We start from the raw sequence: 27,011 nt of genomic DNA, 5'->3' as shown, positions 1-27,011 counted from the left end.
GACTCACTCCTTTCCTCTTTTCCTGCACTTTCTCTCTTCAATTTTCACACTGGAGTCCAGTAAGGTAAGGGGAGGATATAGGGGAGAAATCCCTTCCTTCCTTACTCCCTGGAGTTGAAAATGTCAACAACTAAAAAAGTACATGGTGAGAAGCCTGTGTTTGTTTGGACAAAATTGAGAGGAAACTTGTAGTTAATGAACCTTTAGTTCTTGGCTACCACCTTTCTTTCTGTTTCCTTTTTTATTTTTAAGAAAAGACCTCCATCCCTGAGAACAGATATTTCTAGAGACTTGGGCTTACCTCATGAGTAAGTCTGAGTTCCAGAGTTCTCAAGAGAGTACTAGTTACCAAGTTACTTTGGCAACAGAGGGAGATTTCCTCATCAGCATGTTTTTTTGGAGGATTAAGAGGAACCATCAATACCCCACAGCTGGAGCAAAAATGTCGTGCCATGAAGTGCCAGAAGATGATTAAAAGAAAATGAGGTCTACCACTGAGATCATCCTGCAACTGGAGTACTGAAGCCATGACAAGAGGGTCCAAGAGACCTAGACCTCGGCAGCCTTCTATGATATTGCAATGAGTTGCTCAGATGGTAGAAGTCTGAGATGAATTGTGAGTATTTGTTAGTTCCCTCTCTCCATAAAGTGGTTTTAAATGAGTCTAATGGACTTGGGATACACCCCTCATTAGGGATTGTGATTTGGAAGATCAGTCTGCAAAGGAGACTGAGAAGGAGGAGAACCAAGAGGAGCTAAAACCCCAGAAAGAAGAGAGTATCGAGGAATAGAGGGCAGTCAGTGGCATCAAATGATACAGACAGGCTAAGAAGAAGGAGGACTGAGAAAAGGCCAACAGATCTGGCAACTGCTGTCTTTGGTAGCTTTGGAGAAAGCAGTTTCAGTTTAGTAGTGAGGTTTGAAGCCAGATTGCAAGGGCATGCCAATCAAAGGAGAAAATAGGAAGCAGAGCCAGTGAGTACAGCAATTTATCCAGGTATTGTGCTTTGAAACTATATCTATATCTATCTATATCTGTCTCTTGCTATATATAAGATTATATAACAATAGATTAAGAGTATGAAAGTCTAGTGACTTTTTTTGAGGATGTGATAGGCACAAATTCATCAATTATTTATTTGAGTAGTGGGTACGGAGGCATATGATTTTAAAGGTAGATCCAGAACTGGGAAAATCACTTATGAGGGAAAAAAATGTAGAAATAGAGGTTTATTGATTAAAAAGTCCAGACCAAGTCCAAGATTTGGTTTGAGATTCTAAATAGGAATGGGAAATAGGAAATAAATAGGAAAGCTGCTCATGCTTGGCTTTACAGGCAGGTAATCGGCAAGTCTTGCTGGCTGTTAGTGGTCAATAGCTTGCTTAGGGCAGGAAATCTAGTCCCTGAGGAGAATGGGGAACCAGGAAATGACTCAGTTATTGGGAACTGTTACTAAAGCAAGGAAGGCTGTGGGGGCAGGAAGTCAACAATTAAATCTAATAGCCCCGAGAAATTCTTCTTCCTCATTGGAACTGCTGTTAGCCATTCTGTTTGGAGCCTTGGACTCAAGTCTGGAGCATTCACAAAAAGACTCTCCTCATTGGTGGAGATAATGATGACCCAATGCAGCATGCCTATGTGAGGGGTGGATTGATGGGAAAACTTGGGAGAGCAGGACATTCTTCTTCCTTCCTGGTTTGGAAGCAGGCACATATGGTTCCAGACTTTCTTTACGGAGAAATCCAGAGAGACAAAAGGCTTTGGGAAAGAAGAAGAATGTCCTCTCCTAAGCATTCCCATCAGCTGTGACCCTCCTGTAGGTAAGCAACATTGAGTCATCAGTCTCTTCACCAGTGAGAGATTTCTGTGAATGCTCCAGGCTTGAGCTCAGGATTACACAAATTAGCAGCGAGAAGCAGAGCATTTGCTGCTGGCACCTGGAAACCATGTTGTTTGGTGGTGGAAGGAGGCCAGTGTAACTGAATCGAGGAGGAGGGGGTGAGGAGGGGGCAGTAGGGCTGCAAGGGGTAAAGGATCTGGAGGACTTTTGCTCTTGTAACTGTCGATGTGTTTCCTTTGTCCTGTGGCTGTCCTCCTGAGGGGTCTCTCAGACTGGACTTTTGCTACCCAGCTTCCTGATGTCTTCATGTGTGGAGAATGTCTAAGGAGTTTGGTTGTTCTGAATCTTTGTCATAAAGTCAGCAGAAGTTGTGTCCTCGACAACCCTGTCTGAGGCACTTTTTCCTCTCTTAGAAATTAACTGTACCAGAAATGACAGAAACCTGAAAGGAAGAGGACAGGAACCCAGTTCTTGGGGAGCTTCTATTAAAAAAAAAATCAGAGAAGGAAGCTGAGCCAGTGAACTACAGAACGAAGTTCTTCATATTATTATTATTATTAATTACCTGAGGAATCACAGAATCACAAAATTGCTTAAGTTGGAAGGGACCTCGGAATCACACGTTTCAGTGCATATTTCAGAAAAAAAGAATCCCACAAGAATACACTTAATAAGTATTTATCCAGCTTTACTCAAAGATACTTAATAGGAGAGAAACCCATTACTTCTTTATTATTATTTTTTTTACTTGGGTAATCATTTATAATTTATAAAATACTCAAAGCAACATTGTGAAGTATGAAGGTCAGTTATAAAATTTTCCAGAAGAGGAAAGTGAGGATCAGATTGATTTATGGAATTGCCCAAAGTCAAACCAAGGTCATTTGGGTTCAATTTAAGGATTCTTCCCACCATGCCCTGATATCTCCATACACAAGGGATTAAATGTGTTCTGCAGAGTTGTCAAGGTTGGTTCTAGAGCGAATGACTGGAAGCTACAAGCCACTTGCAACTCACAGGAAAGAAGGAATATATAGATAATTAGAATTTTCCAAAATCAAAGAGGCAGCCACAATGTATCATAGAATATTAGTACTTAGAGAGAATAGAAATTAAGAGTTCAAATTCATCTACCTAGATGCTATGACCTAGCCAATGTTGGCATCAGAGCAAATAGATCTTAGAGAAAAAGATCTGATTTAAAAGAGAAAAGGGATAAAAATAAATGCAAAAGGCATTAATAGAGAAAAACACAAGCCAAAAAAAGAGTTATAAATCTTAAAAGTGAATGGATTAAACAATACATGGGAGTGATAGAATGATAAGAAAGTAAAATCTAGGAACTTGCTGTATAGAATAAATGAGTGACTAAAGCATTTATTAAGTACTTACTATGCATAAAACTGAGCATTGGGGATACAAATAGAAAAGGGAAGACAGACTGTTCTCAACGCACTCACATTCCAATGGGGACAGATAACACAGATGGGTGGTTTTCACTGCAAGTCAGGTAGAACGGTCCAATGGTCCTTAGGATATAGCAGCACAGGAAAAAAACAGTACCTTTTCTTTAATGTTATTATTTAACGTCATTATTCCCAAAGCTCTTGGGTGAAGCATCCTGGGCTGTCTCTATCAGGGTGCGGGGGAGAAGGAATTCTAGATGGCAGTGGGGATGGTTTGCCTGTCCTTGCAGATGGAACAGGACCCATCCCAGCCTCATTTCCATTTCCAGGAATGGCTGTGGTCTAAGCCAGGCCATGGAAATATTGAGCCCTCCCTCTCCCTCCAGAAACAGGTGGCTTCCTGCAGAATGGAGGAAATCCATGACTTCTTGAAGTCGGTCATTCTACTTTCTGAGAGTTTTGATTTTTGAGGAGTTTTCTCTTATAGTAAACCTAAATTTGTCTCTTTTCAGTTTTTATCCATTCCTGATAGTTCTGCTTTTAGGGGCCCAGCAGAACAAGTCAATGCCTCTTCCACATCATTGCCCCTCAGATTCATGAAGACATCATTCACGTCCAACCCTTTTGTTCACCCTGAACTCTACCATTCTGGAGGCTAAATATTATAAGTTTCTTCAATCAGTACTTATATGGTATGAATGTGGGGCTATTCATTATCCTGATTATCCTCCTTTAGACGTTCCAAAGTTGAGCAATATCCTTCCTAAAATGTGGAATTCAGAAATGAACATAATATGTTAAAAGTGGTCTCATCACTCACTCAATCAATAATCATTCATCAAGCTTCTCCTATATGCCAGGCACTGTGCATAGCCCTGGGTTGATTATGACAGATCATAGCAGGTCAAAATTAGTACCAGAGAGGCGGGTAGGTGATGCAGTGAATAGAGCACTTGCCTTGGAGTCAGGAGGACCTGAGTTCAAATGTGACACAACACAAAGTGTTCAGAAACTTAACACAAAGCTAGCCGTGTGACCTTGAGCAAGTCACTTAACCCCAATTGCCCTACTTTCCACCCTCCAAAAAAAAGAGGATTGGTACCAGAGTCTGGTATGAGAAAGAGCCTACATTTGGAGCCTAATTGAAGCTTATGGGGATGAAGTGGACGGGGAACCAAGCTGACTGTTATAAGAGAATGAATGGCTCCTTCACTCTACAGGAGGATTCATAACAAAATTCCTTTAAATTTTAATCTTTTTTTTTCTTTAGCACATTTATGATATGATTTGACCTGGAAATGTTGGCCTTACACTCAACTTTGCAGGACTTCATCACTTCAATAAAATTAAGCACATGTATTCTGTTGTTCTATGGGATATCCACTCCCCTCTCTACCCCTATTCCCTTCCCTTAGCCTTTTATTCTACTTATTGCTTCTAGAATCTTTCCAGTCTCCAAAGATAATGGAGTATCACAGTCCAGCCATCTTAATAACAAATGATTTCTAATTGTTTCACACTCATCTCACATGTTTCCTGTTGAGACTGTGGTAATAGTGTACAATGGTTAAAGTACAAAAATATACTGTATGTTGATGAATTCATTTGAGATTTTTTAAAAGGGCAAGAGACTTACCCAGAAAAATCTTTAGATTAGATAATGATAGTAACTAAACCACAGTAGGAGAAACAGACTTCCAAATAATTTATTGCTTTCACTGGATGCTGGATAGAATGTGGGTGGTGGTGTCTGGAATTTCATTACATAGATACGCTCTATTTCTGATGTTCATTTAAATGAATATTTCATGAGAGGCACTCTAGTCAAAGTTATGACTGTACATAGACTTAGAAAAAATCATACAGCTTTCTTAAGAACCAAGAATGTTGAGTTTAAATGGAAGATTTTATGTAGAATTTTCCAACAGGAGAATTTCTTCCCTACAGACAAGTGATTGGCACCAGCATGGCATAATTCTTCTGTTCAAATTTGTAACTCAGAAGCTCAAGAGTACTTTTGGACCATGTACGACACTTTTGTGAAACATGCATCCCTTCTGTATCGTTCCCAGCACAGGGACTTCTCTCTTCTATTCTGTATCTTCTTTGCCTGAATTTTCCATCAGCATCTTAAAGTCCACGAGTCAAACACTTAACCGGATGTGATGCAACTTAACTGACTAGCCAATACAAATTTATTAAAAACCCATATTTCTATACTTATCTAGATATATGCTGATGTTCATATAGTTACATTTCCTAAGCACCTTCTATATGTGTGCTGTATACATATAGCTATATGTGTACACTATATGTATGCATGTATACACACACACACACACATATATATGTATATATAGTCACTGGGAATACAAAGAAAGACAAAAAAAATTAGTCTGCTTTTAAGGAGCTCACAGTCTAATGGGGGTTACAACAAGCAAACAAATATGTACAGACAAGATTTATCCATCTATCTGATAAATTGGAAATAATCAACAGAAGGAAGGGACAAGATTTAAGAGGACTTCCTGCAGAAGTTGAGGTTTAGCTGGGACTTGAAGGAATCCAGGAAAGCCAGGTAATAGAGATGAGAGGGGAGAGCATTCCAGACTATGAAAATACCTGAAGATGGGAGATGAAATGTTTTATTTCAGAAACAACAAAGATCACTGGATTTTAGAGTATCTGGAGGGAGGGGTATAAGGTATAAGAAAACTAAAAAGATGGGGGAAGGCAAACTATGATGAACTTTGAATGCCAAACAGGGGATTTTATGTTTGATCCTAGAGTCTATAGGGAGCTCCTGGAAATTGAGTAGGGGAAGTGATATGATCAGATCTGCTCTTTAGGAAGACTACTTTAGCAACTAAGTGCAGGAAAAACTGTAGTGATGAGAGAATTTGTGACAGGAAGACCCACGGTAGGCTATTTCAATAGTCTAAACAGGAGGTAATGAGGTCCTGCACCAGGATGGTGGCAGTATCAGAGAGGAGACATATGTGAGAGATGTGATGAAAGATAAAATTGACAGGCCTCACCCCTAGAATGAACAGAGGATGTGGTGCTCTCATTCTTCATACTTTTATGTGTCTGTGGTCTCACCATTGGATAGTATTTCATAACACTAAGCTGTCCAGCACCACAAGAAGAATATCATTATTGAAAAGATAGATTTTTGCTTTAGGCAATAACTTTTAGGGACATTGCACCCTAATGATTCCCAGACTTTGCCATACACCTTGCCATATAAATCTAAAGACCACCAGCTTCACTGCAGCTGCATCTTCCTATATGTGACATCTCTCCCAATTAGAATTTGACTATTTGAGAGCAAGGAATGTCTTGATTTTCTTATTTGTATTTTCTTTGCAAATCTTTTTTTTAAATTTTTTATTAATTTGTTTACTTTTAGTTTACAAGATTCATTACCAAATCTCCTTGAGTTTCAAATTTTCTCTCCCTTCCCTCCTCTCCCCCTCCCCCTCATGGCAGCATACAATCAAGTATAGTATCTGCAAATACTTTCACATTAGGCATTAGTCAGGTTATAGAGAAGGATTGTAACAGATGGAATGAAGAATGGGAAAGAGGAAATAAAACCAAACAACAAGAAGAAAAAGGGCAGGTAGTTTGCTTCAATCTGGGTTCAATCGCAGTTCTTTCTCTGGATGTAAACATCTCTCTCCATCATGAGTCTTTTGGGTTTGACTTATGTCTCTGGATTGCTGAGATGAGTCCAGTTTATCAAATATGCTTTATCCATCTGCTCCTCATTTCTTATTGCACAATAGTATTCCATAACATGCATATACCACAGCTTGTTCAGCCATTCCCCAATTGATGGCATCCCCTTAATTTCCAATTCTTTGCTGCCACAAAAAGAGCTGCTATAAATATTTTTGTACATATGGGTCTTTCTCCCACTTCTATGACTTCTTTGGGATACAACCCTAGAAGTGGTATTGCTGGGTCAAGGGGTATGAAATTATTTATAGCCCTTTGGGCATAATTCCAGATTGCTTTCTAGAATGGTTGGATCAGTTTACAACTCCACCAACAATGCATTAGTGTTCCAATTTGTCCACAGCCTCTCCAGAATTTGTCATTTTCCTGTTTTGTCATCTTAGCCAATCTGACTGGTGAGATGTGGTACCTCAGAGTTGTTTTGATTTGCATTTCTCTAATCAATAGTGCTTTAGAGCATTTCTTCATGTGCTTATAGATATCTTTAATTTCTTTCTCTGAAAACTGTCTGTTCATATCCTTTGACCATTTATCAATTGGGGATTATTTGTATTTTCTTATTACTTAGCATAATGCTTACCTCATGGAATATATTATTAACATAATATTAACTAATGATTAATATGATATTGATAAATGTTTTTAAATTAATTCATTCAATAGAGATCTAACTATGTCACTCACCTTCTCAAGTGGCTTGGTGTTGCCTTTAGGATAGATAATATAAAAACTTCTATGTTAAAGTCCTTATAACCTAGCCCCAGTCCAATTTTCTAAAATAGTAGACATGAGTGTTATTGTTGGTCAGTTGTGTCCAACTCTTTGTGACCCCATTTGGGGTTTTCTTGACAGAGATATTAGAGTGGTTTGGCATTTCTTTCTCTAGCTCATTTTACATATGAGGAAACTGAGGCAAACAGGGTTAAATGAGTTGCCCAAGGTCACACAGTTAGCAAAGTGTCTAAGGCTGGATTTGAATTCAGGTCTTCCTGACTCCAGGCCTGGTACTCTATCCACTGCACTACCTAGCTGTCCATAACATTACATACCTTCCTACCGTCTGTGATCTTCTTGTTACTCCTGACATATAGCACCCTTTCTCTCATCTCCTTGCCTTTGAAATGGCTGTCCACGGTGCCTCGGATGTATCCTGTGTTTCACTTTTAGAGTCCTTCATAGCCTGGCTTCTTCTTAACTTTCTAGGCATCTTATGTCTTACTTCCCCTGTAAGTACTCCAAACTGACACTGATCTCCTTGCAATTCCTCAAACACAATCCTCTGTCATCTGATTGTGAACATTTTTTCATTGGTTGTCCCCTGTGCCTAAAATGATCTCCCTCCTTATCATTGCTTCCTGGCTTCTCTGGCTTCCTTCAAGTCTCAGCTAAAGTATTGCCTTTCCTAATCCTCTTTGATTTTTGTTTCTTCTCTCTGAGACTATCCTTAATTTATCCTTCATGTAGCTTGTTTGTATATTTCCCACCTATTCCCCCATTAGAACAGGAACTCCTTGAGAGCAGGAAATTTTTTTTTATCCCTAATATTTGGCATAATCCAAGGTATAAAGATGATACTTAATAATTGCTTGTTGTCTTGGATCCCTCCTCTATGTGTCTGACTTGAAGACTCAGCTCAAGCCCCACCTTTTTCATAAAACCTTTCCTGATCCTTCCAGCTGAAAGTACCTTCCCTCAAACAACTTCTTCATATTTGTTTTGTAATAATTCTGCATTTACTTGTCAGTTTGCATGTTTTATGCACAAAAGAATTAAATCTCCTTGAGGTCAGGGACTGTTCTATGTATGTTCTTGTATCCATAACACTTAACCTAGTACATAAGTCATTGATAGTAGTATTATTAAATATTTCTAGATTGATTGTACTCCAGACAAAATGAATTATTCTATATATCATGAATACTTCCCATGATTTTACATTCCTTTGCTTTTGTTTGCTTTGTTCTTTACACCTAGAATGCCCTCCCTTCTATTTTTACTTCTATCAACCCATACCTCAAAATGTAGTTCAAACATTATCTTCTCCATGAAACCTTCCCTGATTTTCCCAGCTGGGGAGTGATTTCTTGCTCTTTTGCACCCTCAGCCTTATGTAATCCTTTTAAAATACTTATTGTGGTTTTTAAAAAAAGTTTTTATTGATTTGTTTAGTATTTGTACAAGAAGTATTTAAATATCTCACTTTGAAAGAGATATTTTATAACAAAGTAAAATAGATAAAACTAATAATTCAGTGATCTCATCTGAAACTGTATGCAACATTTCATATCTGTAACAGAAATTTATTTTCTCTCCTTCCCACCTTCAACATCTACTGGAAAAAAGAACAGAAAAAACAAATTTCTTGTAATAAGTATGCATAGTAAAGCAAAATAATTTCCTTCTTTAGTGACAGTATATATGTATATATACATATGCGTATACATATATACATACACACATATAATGTATATACCACACTCTAAATCCAGCATTTCTCTTTCATGGATAGCATGTGTCATCATCAGTCCTCTGGAATCATGAATGATCATCTTAATGATCACAGTTTTTATAGCTTTTAAAGTTGTTTGTTTTATAGTATTATTGTCATATAAATTGTTTGCCTGGTTCTGTTCATTTATTCTTTATCAGAATGAAGTGAGCAGAACCAAAAAAGTGTTTAGACTCTAACATTAAGATCATAAAAATGAAAAAAAAATTGAGCACTTAGCAGAGTTTAATTCATATTTATATTATACTGTCTTACCCCTTTCCTCCTCCTAATTCCAGGGGACTATGTCTTCTACGTATCTCATTGAGACTTGGTGGAATTGCACTCACAATTGGTATATGTCAACAATGGGGCACACTTTGTTTATGAGGAATAGATTAGATAAGAAGGGAGATGGGTCTGTATATTAAGAAAACAGTCATTGCTGTAGAGATCCACAAATCTGAAGGGGAAAGCATGGTATAGCCAGTTATTTTATTTTATTTTATTTTTTGCTTTTTGGAGGGCAATTGGGGTTAAGTGACTTGCCCAAGGTCACACAGCTAGTCTTTTTTTTGTGTGTGTTAAGTGTCTGAGGCCAGATTTGAAGTCAGGTCCTCCTGACTCCAGGGCCTGTGCTCTATTGACTTTGCCCCCTAGCTGGCTCATAGCAAGGTATTTTAGAAGATTTCAGTAAGGACTAAAGAAGGAATAAATTGAAACGCTATTGTGGCTTGCGTATATTCAGACTATCAAGGTGGAGTTACCAATTGTAATGTTAATGGTAGTTGAAGATCTTCCCCACCCATTAATAGGCCTCACTTGGAGCCCAACAAGAGAACCTTTATTAGAGGAGGCTTGTTTTTCAGGAAGGCCCACACCTTTTGTAATTTTGTAATTAGGCAGTGGGTCACCAGGTTGTGATGTGAAGAAGTGTCTATATACTCTGAGGTTAGCATTTTGCTTTGGGACTCACTTGTTGGAAGAGTGTTCATGTGATTTGGTCAGATGAGACTCTGGTAACCACTAAGGAGCTCCCTGGCTTTGAAAACCCAGATGTTGGTGCATCTCTCTCTGGTAACTATGTATGTATGTATGTAATGGTCAGACAGTTGGATCTGTCTGTTGAACTGTGATATATGTATTATTTGGTCAAATGGTCAGAAGCCCTGACTGTGGGTCTTTATGCTATTATTTCTGCTTGTAATTTCTATTTGTATTTTCTTTGTCATTTAGGGTGCTGACTTTTCCCTCTGAACTAAGCAAATTTATATATATATATATATATATATACATACACAAACAAACACACACATATGTTTGATTAAAGTAAGATTGTTGACCCCTTTTGAGTTTCTTTCCTTTAGAAAAGAAGATCAAAGAAACTGTGCAAGCAGCCCTCCTTTGTTCCAGTGTGATTGGTCTTATACCCCCACAGCAGCTGCAAGTAATATTGCTGTTACACCAATTAAAGATGAGGTACTCCAATTATCTAGGAATCTGCTGGACCTCTTTCTCCATTAAAAGCAAAAGTGGATGACAAAGTCTTTTACTTGTCTTACTGATAATTTTGCACAATAAGGAGGAACTGATAAAAATTATGGAAGCCTTCAGAAGTAGGAAACATAACATCTTTTCTTTTTTGGAGGGATGAAGGCAAGGCAATTGGGTTTAAGTGACTTACCCAAGGTCACACAGTTGGTAAGTGTTAAGTGACTGAGGCCAGATTTGAATTCAGGTGCTCCTGATTACAGGGCTGGTGCTCTATTCACTTAAACACCTAGCTACCCCAGAACCATGACATCTTAGAGTTCATGATAGGTAAGGAGAGAGAGGTTGGCATAGTTAGGCTTATACAATAGACTCAAGGAGAGTATATTTTAAAAAATTAAGAAATTGGATAGGTAGATTCTTGAAAATCTAAAGGAAGTCGACTTATGTAACTTGAGTGAAGGCTCTCAGGAATGTAAGTCAAACAACACAATAGCAATTGATTCCAATAAGAGAGAGTTAAGGAGGGCAGCCATCTAAAGTACCTATGTGTCTGTACAGGGACTTCACTGATGAATTCAGAATTTTAAAAGACATGTCAAAGCAGTAGAAAGGAGGGCAAGTTACTGAGGATAAATATGACGAAGTGTCAAGATCCTGTCAGGACAGCACCAGGAGGATTAAACTGAGCAGGAAAACAAAATACCACAAAAAGTGATTTATTAGCTATTAAGCTGGGCACAAAAGGATAACCAAAGAAGGAATAGGACCAGAGTGTGCTAGTAAATGTTTAATAATCAGGTCTCAAAATATATATAAATATATGCATGACACACTTTCAGGTATAACTGCATTGTTAACATTTTCTCCATCATTTTCTTAAGTCTAGATAATTAACAAAACAATAAATCAAGTCTTGATTGTGGCATTTGCTGGTTTCCAAGGTGTAAATGCTCACACTGAAAACTTAACAATCAACTCTAGCAAGACCATTCTGAACTAGATGTGGCACACCGCTGAAGAGGACCCATGTTTTGAGCTGAATGAGAAAATGATAAGGGGTAATGGAGAGCTTTTGCTTTCTCTACCAAGGAAAATAGTTTCCAGGTTGAGGACAGAACAAAAATAACAAACAGGAATTTGGATCCCACAGTGAGTGAAGGGATGCTAAGTGAGTCCTTAGCAGTTCTCAGAGAGTGAGCCTGATCCAGAAGAGTAACATCTTAGAAAATAAAGCAATGATCACAGAATTATTTATTAAGAATAAATCATGACAGAGCCTCTTAAGTGAGATCTACAATCACTCAAGAGTGTTTCATCTAAGTATGGGAAGGAGGACAAAAAATGGATAAAGAAAAACTTTTGTCTGGGCTGTGATATGCAGTTATATAGGCAGCCCATAGATCTTATCTATTAGTGATATATGCTGGATAGACAATCACATAATCAGTGAGTTCACTCAGATTTGGATAGAAGGAGGAGATTGGGTTGGATTGTTTTTGGGAAATTGAAAGGCTCTTTTACTGACCGGAAGGCTCTTACTGAAATAAGGTCTATCTTTTTTTAATGCTAATGTTGTTTTGACAATGTTATATGGTTCCAAGTCATAGGATGTCTCAGTTTCCAAAGAATTAAGGTTGAGGATCAGTCAGTCAATAAACATTTATTAAGTGTCTAGTATGTGTCACATACTATGTGCTAGAGACACAAATACAAGTTAGAAGGCAGTCCCTGACTTTGAAGAGCTTTAGGGGTAACACAAAAATAAAGGTGAAAATCGAGGGGGGGGAGGGGAAAGGTGGGAAGAGAGTGAAAAGGGATGGAGGCCCCCAGGGTGTGGGCAAGATAGAGCAGGCTAGTTGGGAAAAAAACCCAGTAGTATAGATAAACCATTGGCTAATTTATTTAAAAAAAAAAAAGAAGAAAATCAAATGACCAGTATCAAAAATGAAAAGGGTAAATCCATCTCAAGGAAGAGGAAATTAAAACAATTATTAGGAGTTATTTTGCCCAATTACAAGCCAATAAATCTGACAATATAAAGGAAATGGATGGATATTTAGAAAAACATAAATTGCCCAGATTAGCAGAAAAGGAATTAGAATACTTGAATAGCCCTATTTTAGTAAAAAAAAAATCCACTGTAGAAAACAGGACTGAAAGTGAATAGAATGCAGCTGCTGTGAAGATTTAGGGGATTTAGTGGATTGTAGTAGATTGTATAATCATATTGGAAGTTTGATGTTTTGAAGAGAATTTGAATCCACTTTGACCTCAAATATTGTCTACCCATAAAAAGATATTCCTCTATTTTTTTCCCCTCCTGATTCAATGAATCAATGAAAGAAAAAGCTTTTCTTAAGCTCATACCACAAACAAAGCACTGTGCTAAATGATAGGAAGACAAAATGAAAAACAAGTGGGACAGCCCTTGCTCTCAGAAAGCTCACACTATTCGGGGGAGACAACACATGAAAGAAAGGTCAGCTGAAGGGCAGATAGAAAAGCCCCTAAGTCCTGAGGGCTGCAACGGAGGTGCACCTGGCAAGGCCCAGGGTCCCTAGATTACATCAGTAGGTCAGACGGTTATGCCAGGTGTCCGTTGGGTGTAGAGTCAGGACAGAGAGTAGAGCTTGGAGCACCTTTGGAGACAGTGGAAGAGCAGGTGGTACTCCTCATCTCACCAGAAAGAATAGAGTGGATGATGCCCATCCCAACCAAGCAGTCAAGAAGCCTGTCTGGATTCTGGGCATTCCAACTGGGGAGAGGAGGGAGGAAAAAAAGAAAGGGAAGCAACTACCTGTGGAGCGGGAGGGTTGTCCTTTTGCCCAAGAGTCTCAGATGCTTTCTGGGGCAGCCGGGGGTTGGGAGAGGGGGTGAGGAGGGAGAGACAACTTTAAATTTAGCAGAGGTGAGAGTGCTTGACTTTCTTGATGTTTATTGCTTCATGTACTCTCTCATTTGTGAATGATTATGGTTTAGTGAAAAGCCCAGGGGACAAGTAGTTGGAGGATCTGGCTTCGAGGTCTAGCTCTGCTACTTACTGCTAGGTTGGCATAAAGCAGTTTGCTTTGCCATAATGACCTTCAAATTCTTAATTTATAAAATAAAGATAATATTATTTATGCTACCTACCTCTCCTGGTTTATATGAGGTTCCTATCAGTAATATAGATTAAGTGATTTGTCAACCATAAAGGGCAACACAATTTTGAGTTATTACTTCTTGTTCAATATCGAAAGAGAGGTGATTTCATTGGTATGAGTACTTCCTCCCCCAACAGGCCTCCTCTTTTACACTTCAGTAGACATCTTTGCCTATGGTCAAAAATTTCATCATCTGGCAGCCTAACTTCTGCTTAGGAGCCTTGATGAATGTAGCTAGTCTGGCTCTTAAAAAACCAACACACAGTCTATGCCTGGATCCATGCACGATAAGATTCCAGCTTAATAGTTCTTGTCAAAACTTGTACTTTGCAGGAATGGCCTCTGAGAACATAGGGTCCCCTCTGTTGGGTAATGAGGCAACAGGGTAAGAATTTAGTGGGGAGTGAGTTATTATTTTTATCATTGGCATCATTTTCAACTTTATCAGATGGAGAAATGGATAAAACTTTTATTAGGTACTTACTTTGTGCCAGGCTCTGTGATGAGCAGTGGGAATGCAAATATGGGAAAAGGTTAGACAGTTCTTGCCCTTAGGGAGATTGCCTTCTAATGGAGGAAGAGGACACATAAAAAAGGGAGTCAAAAAGGATGAGGAGGGGTGGCTAGGTGGCACAGTGAATAGAGCACTGGCCCTGGAGTCTGGAGGACCTGAGCTCAAATCTGGCCTCAGACTTACTAGCCAATGTGACCTTGGGCAAGTCACTTAACCCCAATTGCCCTGCCTTCCCCCACTCTAAAAAAAAGGCAAAAAGAAAAGGATGAGATGCCAAATGCCCACACAAGAGCAAGGCTTAGAAGGGATTGGGGAAGCCATGGGCTGAACAGAGTTGTGAGTAAATGTTGCTGGTGTAGGTGCTTCTTCAAATGAAGGGTTAGGGACCAAGCAGAGGACAGTAGAGAGGTAGAGGCTGTTGGGTGGAGGTCCAGAAGGAGACTGGAGGTTTCATGGGTTGAACCAGATATGGAGGAAGTTTATCATTAGCTTCTGCTGTCAAAATTTCTCTGCAAAGTGGTTTGTGGTCATTTTCATATCTCCTTAAGACTTCAAGAATTCTGTCATCAGCATGTGATAACATCATGCTGATTTTTTAAAATTTTATTTAAAAAATTAAGCTTCTCTGGTGTTCTCTGTTAAGTTGAAAGAGATCTCCTGAGTATTTAAACCTGAATTTGGATATTATTTAACTGGTCCCTTTGTTTCCTTTTTGAATGTGGTTATACAGAAAATAAAACAGAAGCCAGGACTAGACCTACAGTAGCAATCTTCCATTGGTGCAGGGAAATAGATTTGACTGTCATCCATTCACAAATCTGGCATTGTTAACAACTGAGAACACCCTGATCTCAGATGGATGCCTTTGACCTCCCCCTCCTCCCCTCTCCCCCTCCATTAGAATACATTTCTTGAAGGCAGGGTTTATCTTTTTTTTTCTCGTATTCGTATTCCCAGTGCTTGGCACATAGAAAGCACTTAAAAATGCTTGTTGCAAGAATAATGAAGGATCATAGTGAATTTCTATAGGAAATCAAATGTAAGAGTTGATGGAGGGGGGTGGCCAGGTGGCGCAGTGAGAGCACCAGGCCCCATCGGGAGACCAGGGATCGGTTCCGGCCTCAGATACTTGGCACCCACACAAAATAACTGGCTGTGTAACCTTGAGCAAGTTACTTAACCCCAATTGCTTTTAAAAAAAAAAAGAAAGAGTTGATGGAGGGGCAGCTAGGTGTTGTAGTAGAGCACCAGCCCTGGAGTTAGGAGGATAGTGTTCAAATTTGACCTCAGACACTTGACAGTTGCTAACTGTGCAGCCCTGGGCAAGTCACTTACCCCTGATTGCCTCAGGAAAAAAAAACCCAAACCAAAAAAAGCAATTAAGAGTAGATGGAGCCCAGCTCTACTCCTAGCATCTGGAAACAGTGTGCTATAGGGGATAAGACACTGTTTTGGAGTCAGGAATACCTAAATTCAACTTTTGCTGCAGATATTTATTAGCAATATGACTCTGGTCAAGTCACTTAAAACAATAACAATGATAATAGCTAACATTTCTATATCACTTACTATGTACCAGTCACTATGTACCACTTATTATGTTATAATACGACTATTATCCCATTTGATCCTCATAACCATCCTGGGGTGCATTATTATCCCCATTTTACAGTGAAGCAAACATAGGTGAAGTGACTTGCCTAGGATCACATAACTAGTAAGTATCTGAAACTGGACTTGAACTCAGGACTTCTTGACTCCAGGCTCAGAGCTCTAGACACTGAACTATCTAGCTTAACCTTTTTATGCCGGCGTTCTCATCTATAAAATGACTTTGATGACTTCTAAAGTCCCTCCCAGGTCCAATGGATCCTATGACTTAGAGTCACAAGATTTTATTTGGATTTCTGGCTCTGCCACTGGTTGTGTGACTTTTGATAAGTCACTTAATTTTCCTGAACCTTGATTTTTCTCACTAGTAATATGGAAATAATAATATGCTACCTAGTTCACAGAGTTGTTGTGAGTCACTGTATGCAAAGTATTTTGTAAAAACATTATATTAATGTGAGCTGTTACCTCACAGGGCTATTTGAGAATCAAATGAGATAATGTATTTAATGGGCTTTGTAAAAGTGCAAAGCATTATATAAATGTGAGCCATTATTAATTTTTTAACACTTTCTGAGCATTCAGAATGCTGGAATAGCATCCTGACTTCCATGCATTAATTCCCCTCCCTCTTCTCACTAAAAAGCATCCTGAAGTCACATTTCAGGAAAGAAGGCCTTCAACCTTGGTTGACTTACTCCCCTTCTCTCCTCCCCCCAGCAGGGCCAAGCTAATTTCTCTCCATTATGTTCATAGCAAGCTGGGAGAGCCAAAAAAAAAAAATGGGGAGAGAGAGAGAACTCAGTAATGGCCCAAAAGGTAAACCACATAGAATCAACTTAAATGATTGCTATTAGGTATCTGAATATGTGAAAAAATGTCACATATGTAAAGACAATGATCAAGTGTACATGGAGAATTTTTGAAAGTTAAAAAAATTGTCAGCATTGAGTCTATCCGAGTTTCGTCCAGCAGTTTTGGAAACCTCCCTGAAAAGAAAGGAGGCTTAAGAGATCTGGGGAAGAGAATGAAGAGAGCTAGGCATTGGAGTCCTGAGTATATGTTGTGGGAAGTTGGCAATATGGAGGAACCACCAAGGTGGGAAAAGGAAAATGGGGACATATGGATAGGTAGCAGTAGAGTTATTTACGGTTATTTACAGCACTGGAGAGCCAGGAAAGGGATTTAAAAATGAGAAGATTATGGAATAAAATCTGATGCCTAGAGAGGTTGAATGACTTGCCCAATGTCACAAAGTTAGTGAAAAAGTTAGGATTTGCTCCCTTCCCCTTACTCATTCCCTCTGAGCCCTTTGAATGAGATAATTGAAATGGCAGTCTTAGCAGTGGAGATTCGGCAAAAGATAGGGCATTTTCAGGGATGTTATAGTGCTGCCTGGAGTTTATAGTATTACACAACCCTAATTAATTTTGCATCAGTGCTGTGGCAGAGTGCCATGGAGACACTCATGGGGTAAACTGCTATTGAACCAATAAACAACTGGTTTCTGAAGAAGCACATTAGAAGATATTTTATGTCCATGGGCATTAGAGCTAGCATTTGTGGTCAACAGAACACTTTAACCAGAAATGGAAAAGTATTTGTGTCATTGAATTGCTGATTGATTGGTTGAATTACCCCTGTGGATGTGCCTTGCAATTACTGGCAGATTCAACCATAGCAGGGGTCTCAGAGATACTGTACTCCACTTCCTTTGCTTCTGATGAAAGAAACCAATAATGGGTTATTAAGTGATTGCAGGCTTATCACATTTCTGCTAACTTCTAGCTCTATGTATATGAGGAGACAATTATCTTCTTAGATTTTTTTTTATTCCAAGCATGGTGGAGAGCTAGAGAAATATTGCATACCAGAATCAGGCAGTGAATTAGTCAGTATGAAGCCTACTATGTTCCAGGCATTATGCTAAATGTAGATACAAAGAAAAACTAAATACAGTCCCTTCTCTCAGGGTGTTCACGATGTAATGGGGGAGACAACATGAAAACAGTTATGTACAAACAAGAAATATACAGGATAAATTGAAAATAACCAGGAGAGAGAGAGAGTTAAGAGGGGAGATGGGGGAGACAACATGAAAACAGTTATGTACAAACAAGAAATATAGAGGATAAATTGAAAATAACCAGGAGAGAGAGAGTTAAGAGGGGAGATGGGGGAGACAACATGAAAACAGTTATGTACAAACAAGATATATACAGGATAAATCGAAAATAACCAGGAGAGAGAATTAAGAGGGATCAGGAAAGTCAAGATGACATTTTAGCTGGTACTTGAAGGAAGCCAGGGAAGCCAGGAGGCAGAGATGAAGAGGGAAACTATTCAAGGTATGGGCAATAGTCAGTGAAAATGCCCAGAGTCTGGAGGGGGAGTATCTTGTTTGAGAAATAATAAGAAGGTGAGTGTCATTGCCCTGACAAATACATGGACAGCGGTGAGTACGGTGTAAAACAACCTGGAAAGGTAGAACATTCATCTAGTAAGGGACTTTGAGTGCCAAACAAAGGATTTTATATTTGATCCTGTAGCCACTGGATAGGGAGCCCCTGGAATTTATTAGATGGGCTGTGTGTGATATGATCAGACCTGTTCTTTAGGAAGATTAATTTAACAGGTGAATGGAGGATAGACTGGAAAGGGAGGAGACTTGAGGCAGGCAGACCAGCCAGCAGGCTGCCAGCAGGTTATTGAAATTTTCCAGGGATGAGGTGATTAGGGCCTATACCAGAATGTTATCAGTGTCAGAGGAGAGATGTTTTTACAGGTGTTATGAAGGTAAAATAAATAGGCCTTGGCAACAATTGAATATGGGTAGTGAGAGAGACCAAGAGTCTGAAGATGACAGCTATCTTGAGATCTAGGGTGACTGGGAAGATGATAAGATGATACTCAATAGTAATAGGGAAATTCAGAAGTGGGGAAGTTTTTTTGAGAAATATAATAAGTTCAATTTTGGACATAGACAAGATATCTAAAGGACATTCAATTTGACATGTCTAATACATACTTGGAGATGTGAGTCTGGAGATTAGGAGAAATATTAGGACTGAATAAGTAGATCTGAGAAATATTAGCATAGAATTGATAATTGAAATTGTTGGAGCTGACGAGACTACCAAATGAGATAATATAGAAGAGAAAAGGCCCAGCACAGAGATCAAGGGGATGCTGGGATGAAGGGGATGACTTGAATGAAGATCCAGCAAAAGAGATTGGGAAGAAGCCATTAGGCAGGTAGGAGGAGGAAAAAGCAATGTCATGGAAATCTGGAAGGAGAAGAAGGCGATCAGCAGTGTTGAAGACTGGAGGTGTAGACTGAAAAAAGGCCTTTGGATCTGGCAATTAAGAGATAATTGGTAACTTTGAAGAGAACAATTTCCACTGAATGATGAGGTCAGAAGCTAGATTGTAGAGTTACAAAGTGAATGAGAGGAAAGGGAGACTGTAATTATAGACTATGCCTTTTTGAGGAGTTTAGTCGCAAAAAGGAGAAGAGATATGGGATGATAGTTATTTGGGAATGGGTGGATTAAGTAAGGGATTTTTGAAGACTAGAATGAGGAAACTTGATAATTGTAGATCTGGAAAGAACTTTGAGGGGAAGTGGGCCATGTCATAGAGTGGAGAGAGACTGGAATTTGCAACCAGAGAACCTGAATACTCAGCTGTTAGTTGCCTGAGTACAAAGGAAAAAAGGGAAAAATCAAGTTCAGGGTCACTCAACTTACACAGTTAATGGATTGTTGAGTCAGCCCTGCACAATTGAGTTTTCATGACCAATAGAAAGGCAGTGAGCAGGATCATTTTAAAAGGGCTTGTATTTCCTTTGTACCAAAGGAAGAGTGAGTTTTTTTTCATTATAAAGATATTAAATTGTCATGCTTTTTCATGAAATTAGGTTTTAAATAATAAATGCAAATTTGTACTAGCTTTAAGAAAACATCCCACTTATTCCACTCCCTGAGGCTGTGTCCAGAGACAACTTGACACAGCTCATTATCTTTCTGGCGTGATGTTCCTAGGCCACTGACCCTTTTGTGTATAATATTAGTTCAATTAGTTCTAGACTTCGTGTTTTCCCCTTGGAAGTTACATAGCTAATGATTAGTTACCACGATGTCAAAGAAGCCATTTATCTAGCATTCTCCCAGAACAGTTTTTATAAAGCCTTACATGTCAGCACTTGTTAAACTGCTTGTTGAAGTGAGGGAAATGTGAGCTCCTGAAACATCACCAGTAGGTGGGCCATTACAGTAATTTATGGGGAAGTGTCTAATTTTGAGAAGTGATAACTTTTACTATGAATCATTACATCTCTTTGTAATACAAGTTTCATTTTCCTCCACCAGTTCTTAAATAGGCTGGCTAGGAATGAATGAATGTTAACTACATTTGACTACAGTTATAATTTACAGTCAACTCTTCATCTTTTGAGCTAATGGCAAGAACCCTGTGCCAGATTCATAGCATTATTCAACAAGACAAACATTCAATAAAGCACCTACTATGTTTAGGATATTGTCCCAGGCATAAGCAATTAGAAAAATAACAGAGGATGTTTAACTTTTGACTACATTATAATCTTTCTCCTCTTGCAGTGGAATTGTAGTCTGAAAAATTAATTTTTCTTGGTGGTTCTCTGGTCTACATATTCAGCACTAACTTCTCTTCTAACTCCAGATTCATATCTCCTACTGCCCATTAGATGTATTAGACTGGGTGAATTGTAGATATCTTAAACTCAACTCATCTTTCTCCCCATACCTCTCTCCCTTTTGAACTTTCCTGTTACTGTTGAGGACACCATTATCCCCCAGTCCTTCAGGCTCCCAACCTCATTCTCTCTTACCACCTGTATCCGATCTGTTGACAAGGCTTATTGATTTTCCGTTTGTAACATCTCTCAGATATTCACTCTCCTCTCCTTGGGCACTGCTACCACCCTCGTGCATGTCCTTCTCATCTCATATCTGGACTACTGCAGTGGTCTAGACACACAGGTCTGACCGTATCACCTTCCCGGAGTTTCCTTTTACCTTCAGGATCAGATGTAAAATCCTCTGTCCTTCAAAGCCCTTTACAACCTGGCTCACTCCGGCCTTTCCAGTATGTTTTATTTCGCCTTTCCCCCTTCCTCCCCTGAAGTACGCTGGGATTCAGCAGCACTGGCCTTCTTGTTAGTCCTCTAACAGGACACCCCCCTCTAGACTGGGAATTTGAGCTAACTGTTCCCCATGCTTGGAAGACTCTCCCTCCTTTCTGTATCCAGCTTTTCCTGGTTTCCTTCAAGTAGTAGCTAAAGTCTCATCTTCTATAAAGGAGCCTTTCTTGATCCCCCTTAATGCTGGTGCCTTCCTTCTATTGGGTTTCTTCAGTCTATCCTGAATTTATCTTGTTTGTATGTGGTTGTTTGCATCTTGTCTCCCCCATTAGACTGTGAGCTCCTGCCTATTGTTTTTCATTGTATCCCTGGTGCTTAGCACAACGCTCAGCATATAGTAGGTGCTTAATAAATGCTTATTGACTAGTCATGGTAAAGAGGTAATTTTATGTTTTAATATTAGCTATTAGCTAGGCAGGGTGGGGAGAGGGAAGAAAAAAGAAATTTACATGATAACTTTATTATACATTTAAAAGGAATAGCAAGTTGTACATAATTTTCAGGTTCATGTACAACCATCTTTTTTTTTTTTATCATTCTAAGCTATAGAAATGCTTGTTTTATTCCATAAATTAAAAATAAAAAGATATTCTATAAAATGACTAATTAAAAGCTGATTATGTTATTAATCATCTATCGGACACCGCTAATTTGTTGTTGTTTTTTTAAATTTAATAATATTTTCTTTTTCCCAATTATATGTAATGACAATTTTCAACATCCATTTTTATAAGATTTTATGTTCCAAATTTTTCTTCCTCCTTCCCTTCTTTCCCCCTCCCCAAGACGGCAAGCAGTCTGATAGAGGTTATACATATGCAATGATGTAAAACATATTTCCACATCAGTCATGTTGGGACACCACTAATTTGGAGTTGGTGACAGTATGATGAGCTAAAGTTTGCCTTTAGACTAGCTTTGAAGAATGAGATAGTTATTCAAATTGAAGGAAAAAATGGACCATATTTAACCTGCTTAAGGGAATAAACTTTTATGATCTATTGTTCCACTTTAGCTCTTTCATTGCTGTATTCTGCTGGTGACAAATGAGCCATATTTAATCATTAATGCAGACCTGGCAGGACCTCTACTTGAAGGGTCAGCCCTTTTCTTTGCTTCCCTCCAACCTCTTCCATCTGCACTGTCTTCTCTCTTTCTGTTTCACCTCTCTGATATGCTTTAAAACTACATCCTGCTGAGCATGTCACACTTAAGCTTTGTCTTCCCCTGGATTGCATCATGATCCCAAATAGCTAATTCCTTTGCCCTTCTAGCAGTACACTCCATTCCTCAGTTTCCTGTCCCAGCTAACTGTTAGGAAAGCAATTCCATTAAATGGATTTGCACTAATAGCCTGGCTTAATGTGTTACCTCTCCAGGGGCCATTTGAAAAGAGGATATCTATTAACCCAAAGAAATATATCTCTAGTGGTAGAATTGTGATGGTTCAGTAGTGGAAGTGTTTTTGGTTGGGTCTGCTTTTCTTAGACCTGCTCAGATCTCTTCTCTTAGTGCCTTCACTATCTGCTCTGCTTTTGCCAGGGCTGGGTGTGACTATTTGGTAATATTATGTTAGGAGTCAAATTGAATTATTGTGTGTGCTCAAAAGAACAAAACAATATCCAAATCTTAGATAATGCCATCTCATTCTCAAAACAAAAAACAATAACATACTAGTCAATTCAAATTAGCAGTTTTTTTTACTATGTTAGTTTCTTCAATTTTCAGTCAAAATATTAACAAAACCATAGGAAAAAATGCAGCATTTTCCTATCACCCAAACCATTTGAGGACTCATGTACCCTGAGGAGTGTAGGCTTAGGGCAGCAGTTCTCAAACTTTTTGGCATCAGGACCCCTTTACTCTCTTGAAAATGATTGAGGATTCCCCCCAAAACTTTTTGGACATGTGGGTTAGATCTATCAACATTACTGTATTAGAAATGAAAATATCTTAGTATTATTTTGAAAATAGTTTTGATCTTGTGGATCATCTGATAGGGTCTTGGTGACCCCCAGATCTAGGCCACACCCTTCTAGCTTAGGGAATAAGAAAAGGAAGATATGCTATTTACTTGTTTCTAAGAAAATTTATTGAATTGAATTCCAATCTATGTAGCTGGTTTTTCTCTTTCCAACATTTGGCATTGAGTCTCTTTTTTTTTGGGTATCTGTCCCCCTTCTCTCATGATACTTGGTTCATTCATTTAATATGAATTTATTAAGTGTCTATTAGGATCCAGAAAGTACATGTACCTAGAAAAAGCCAATACAAAGTACATACAAAGCAGAGAAATTAATTTCCCAAGTAATGGAGGAATGGAAGTGCAATGTTTTCAGTCATGTCTGACTCTTCATGACCCCATTTGAGTTTTTCTTGGCAAAGATATTGGAGTGGTTTGTCATTTCTTTTTCCAGCTAATTTTACAGATGAAACTGAGGCAAACTGGATTAAGTGTCTTGCCCAGAGTCACACAGCTAGTAAGTATCTGAGGTTGTCTTTGAACTCAAGAAGATGAATCTTTGTTAAGTATCTACTATGAACCAGGCACTGTACTAGGAACTGGCGATAGAAGGACAGAAATACAGGAATTTAACATTCTTTCAGTGGAGACACCATGTAGATTTCTCAGTATTGATTAAATTAAAAAGTTTTTGTACAAATAAAACAAATGTAGCCAAGTGTAATGGGAATGGGAATTTGAAGATCTTCCTTGCCCCTTAATAAGCCTAAGGGAATTTGAACACCTTCCCTGATTTGAAGATCTTCCTTGCCACCTAATAGGTCATGTGGTGGGAGGAGTTTGCTGAAGGATGGAGCAGAGTCACAGTAAGCTGGGAGTCAGAGCAGTTAGAGATGGAGGGAGGAGAGGATACACCCAGGCAGACAGCTAGGCTTGTGAGTATTGGTTTGTGGGAAGGCTAAAGGATGGTGTGGCTCTCTGTGCTGTTATAGTGTCTTAGCTTCTTTGTTACTATTATAGATTCGACTTTCTGGTTTTGGGATTCAGCTTTCTGGTTTGGGGATTTGGTTTTCTGGTGTTTGAATAAGTGTCTTTCTTCTGTCTTATATATGGAGAGTCTGTTATATTTTGCTATTGGATACTATGCCGGTATATTTACAGTCACCATTGCTGCTGTGAATATTGTGTTGGTGCTATACCAGGAAAATGGGGAAAAAATTTTTATAAACATTTTCTCAGATAAAGGTCTCATATCTCAAATATATAAAGAACTTTGTCAAATCTATAAGAATACAAGTTATTCCCCAATTGATAAATGTATAAAAGTATAAGAACAGGCAGTTTTTAGATAAATAAGTAAAAACAATTTATAGTCATAAAATGCTCTGAATCATTATTGATTAGAGAAGTGTAAATGAAAACAACCTTGAGATATCATTTTATGCCTATCAGATTGGCTAAAATGATTGAATGGGAAAGAGACAGATGTTGGAGGGGAAGTGGAAAAATTGGGATACTAATTCACTGCTGGTGCAACTATGAACTGATCCAACCATTTTGAAAAATAATCTAGAATTGTTAAAGAGTTATTAAATTGCCTTTACCCTTTGACCTAGCAACACCACTACCTAGGTCTATTTCCAAAGATGATTAGGGGAAAAGGAAAAGAACTTATATGTTCTAAAATATTTATGTTAGTTCTCTTTGTGGTGACAAAGAACTAGAAATTACATGGTTCCTGTCAATTGGGGAATGTCTGAGCAAGTTGTGGTATAGATTGCGAAGGAATATTACTATATTGTTAGAAATGATGAGCTGATTGATTTTAGAAAAACATGAAAAGATTTTCATGAGATAATGAAAAGTGAAGTGAACAAAGCCAAGAAAACATTGTACGCAGTAACAGCAACATTGTAAAAACAACTTTGGGTAACTAAGTCATTTGGACTGTTATAAATACCCAAATTAAAAATAAAATAAATATTTTTTTGAAAAGAAGCTAAGGTCTATAGATAAGTCTATAGATAGGTTGTTAGTGGCAGAGTCAAGACTAGATAGAACTCCTAGTTTAGTATCTTCCTTGTATATTACACCACTCATTTCTTTTTAAATTTTTAAAAGATTTATGAAATAAAACAAACATTTCTATAACATACTATAATAAAAAATAATACTATACAATATAATAAATACTATAAAATAATAAAAAGATGATTGCATATGAAACTGCATATCTACTATGTACAATTGCTATTCCTTTTAAATATACCAATTATTATACAAATTTTTTTTTCTCTCTCCCCTGCCCCAGCCCTAGGGATTGTTACTATTAGACACAAGTAGGTATATATATGTAAAATTATTCTATACATATGTTTATTTATCAGTTTTTTATCTGAATACAGATAGCATTTTTCTTCCTTCCTTTTTTTTGCAAGGCATTTGGAGAGAAGTGACTTGCCCAGGGTCACACAGATAGTAAATATCAAATGTCTCAGGACAGATTTGAACTCAGGTCCTCCTGACTGCAGGACTGGTGCTCTATCCACTGTGCCACCTAGCTACCCCAGAATATTTCTTCATGTAATTATTTTCAAAAAGAGAAAAATCCTAAGGTTACCAGGTTTTTTAATTTTCCCTTTCCTCTTGATCGTGTATGCTTACTTATTACAGTGGATGTATATAGTCAATGCTTAGTCAATATTTGTTGATGAAATATTAACTATGGAAAACATTGTCTATAAAAAGAGTAGTGACTTAAGTCCAGGGTGAGAAGAAGTAGTTTTTTTTCTCTGAGTGTACTATAAGTTCTCTGCTACATTTTCTTTTCATTCTTTCCCTTCTCCCTTTCATCAAGTGATATCAGCTGACATCTTTTTCATGGCATGAAGAATAAAATGGAAAATGGGAAATTTAATGCATTTCTCCTATTGCTGAATCTCAAATGGAATTTTGGTGGCTCAACTTCCTTTTCCTTGTTGATTTTGGACTTGTAGGAGGCACACACACACACACATACACACACACACAAATCAATGGAACTATAAGCCTGGAAATGATACTAAATAGCTAGTCTGTCCTCCACCTATGACAAGACCACATCTGAACTGGCATCATTACAACTGGATCATGCCATAGTTGCTAATGGACATATTATTTGAAAGTGGGCCAGAGGTGCCCATGACAATCAAAATACTAGTGTTTATCCTCTAGCAGAAAGAAGCCACACTGTTCCTATAGGCGTGTTGGGTTGATTGTTGGTATCCCACTTTGATTAACATTTAAATTTAGCTCATCGTTTGTAGTTTTCATCTAGCAAATTCAAAAGCTTTCAAGTATCTTTTTCACCTCTCTCTCTCTCTCTCTCCTCTCTCTGTCTGTCTGTCTGTCTGTCTGTCTCTCTCTCTCTCTGTCTCTCTCTGTCTCTCCTTCTCTCTGTCTCTCCTTCTCTCTGTCTCTGTCTCTGTCTCTGTCTCTGTCTCTCTGTCTCTGTCTCTCTGTCTCTGTCTCTGTCTCTCTCTCTCTCTCTCTCTCTCTCTCTCTCTCTCTCTCTCTCTCTCTCTCTCTCTCTCTCTCTGTCTCTCTCTCTGTCTCTGTCTCTCTGTCTCTCTCTCTCTGTCTCTCT

The 27,011-nt window shown here is 38.4% G+C and overlaps 1 long non-coding RNA gene across 1 annotated transcript in view; it reads left to right on the top strand.

Annotated features, from left to right (window-relative positions):
- Nucleotides 1–1,681: 1,681 nt before the first annotated feature.
- LOC138167240 (uncharacterized) overlaps nucleotides 1,682–27,011 on the top strand; it is a 366,181-nt gene continuing 340,851 nt past the window's right edge. Inside the window, exon 1 of the long non-coding RNA XR_011169836.1 lies at nucleotides 1,682–1,821. This is a non-coding gene — a long non-coding RNA (uncharacterized lncRNA). The remainder of the gene's footprint in view (nucleotides 1,822–27,011) is intronic.

The sequence above is a fragment of the Petaurus breviceps genome, unplaced genomic scaffold (assembly GCF_028583685.1).
Source record: "Petaurus breviceps papuanus isolate PSGF00001 unplaced genomic scaffold, PetGlider_PUasm1.0 229, whole genome shotgun sequence".
Lineage (NCBI taxonomy): Eukaryota > Metazoa > Chordata > Mammalia > Diprotodontia > Petauridae > Petaurus > Petaurus breviceps.
This window is presented reverse-complemented; position numbering and strand designations above follow the sequence as displayed.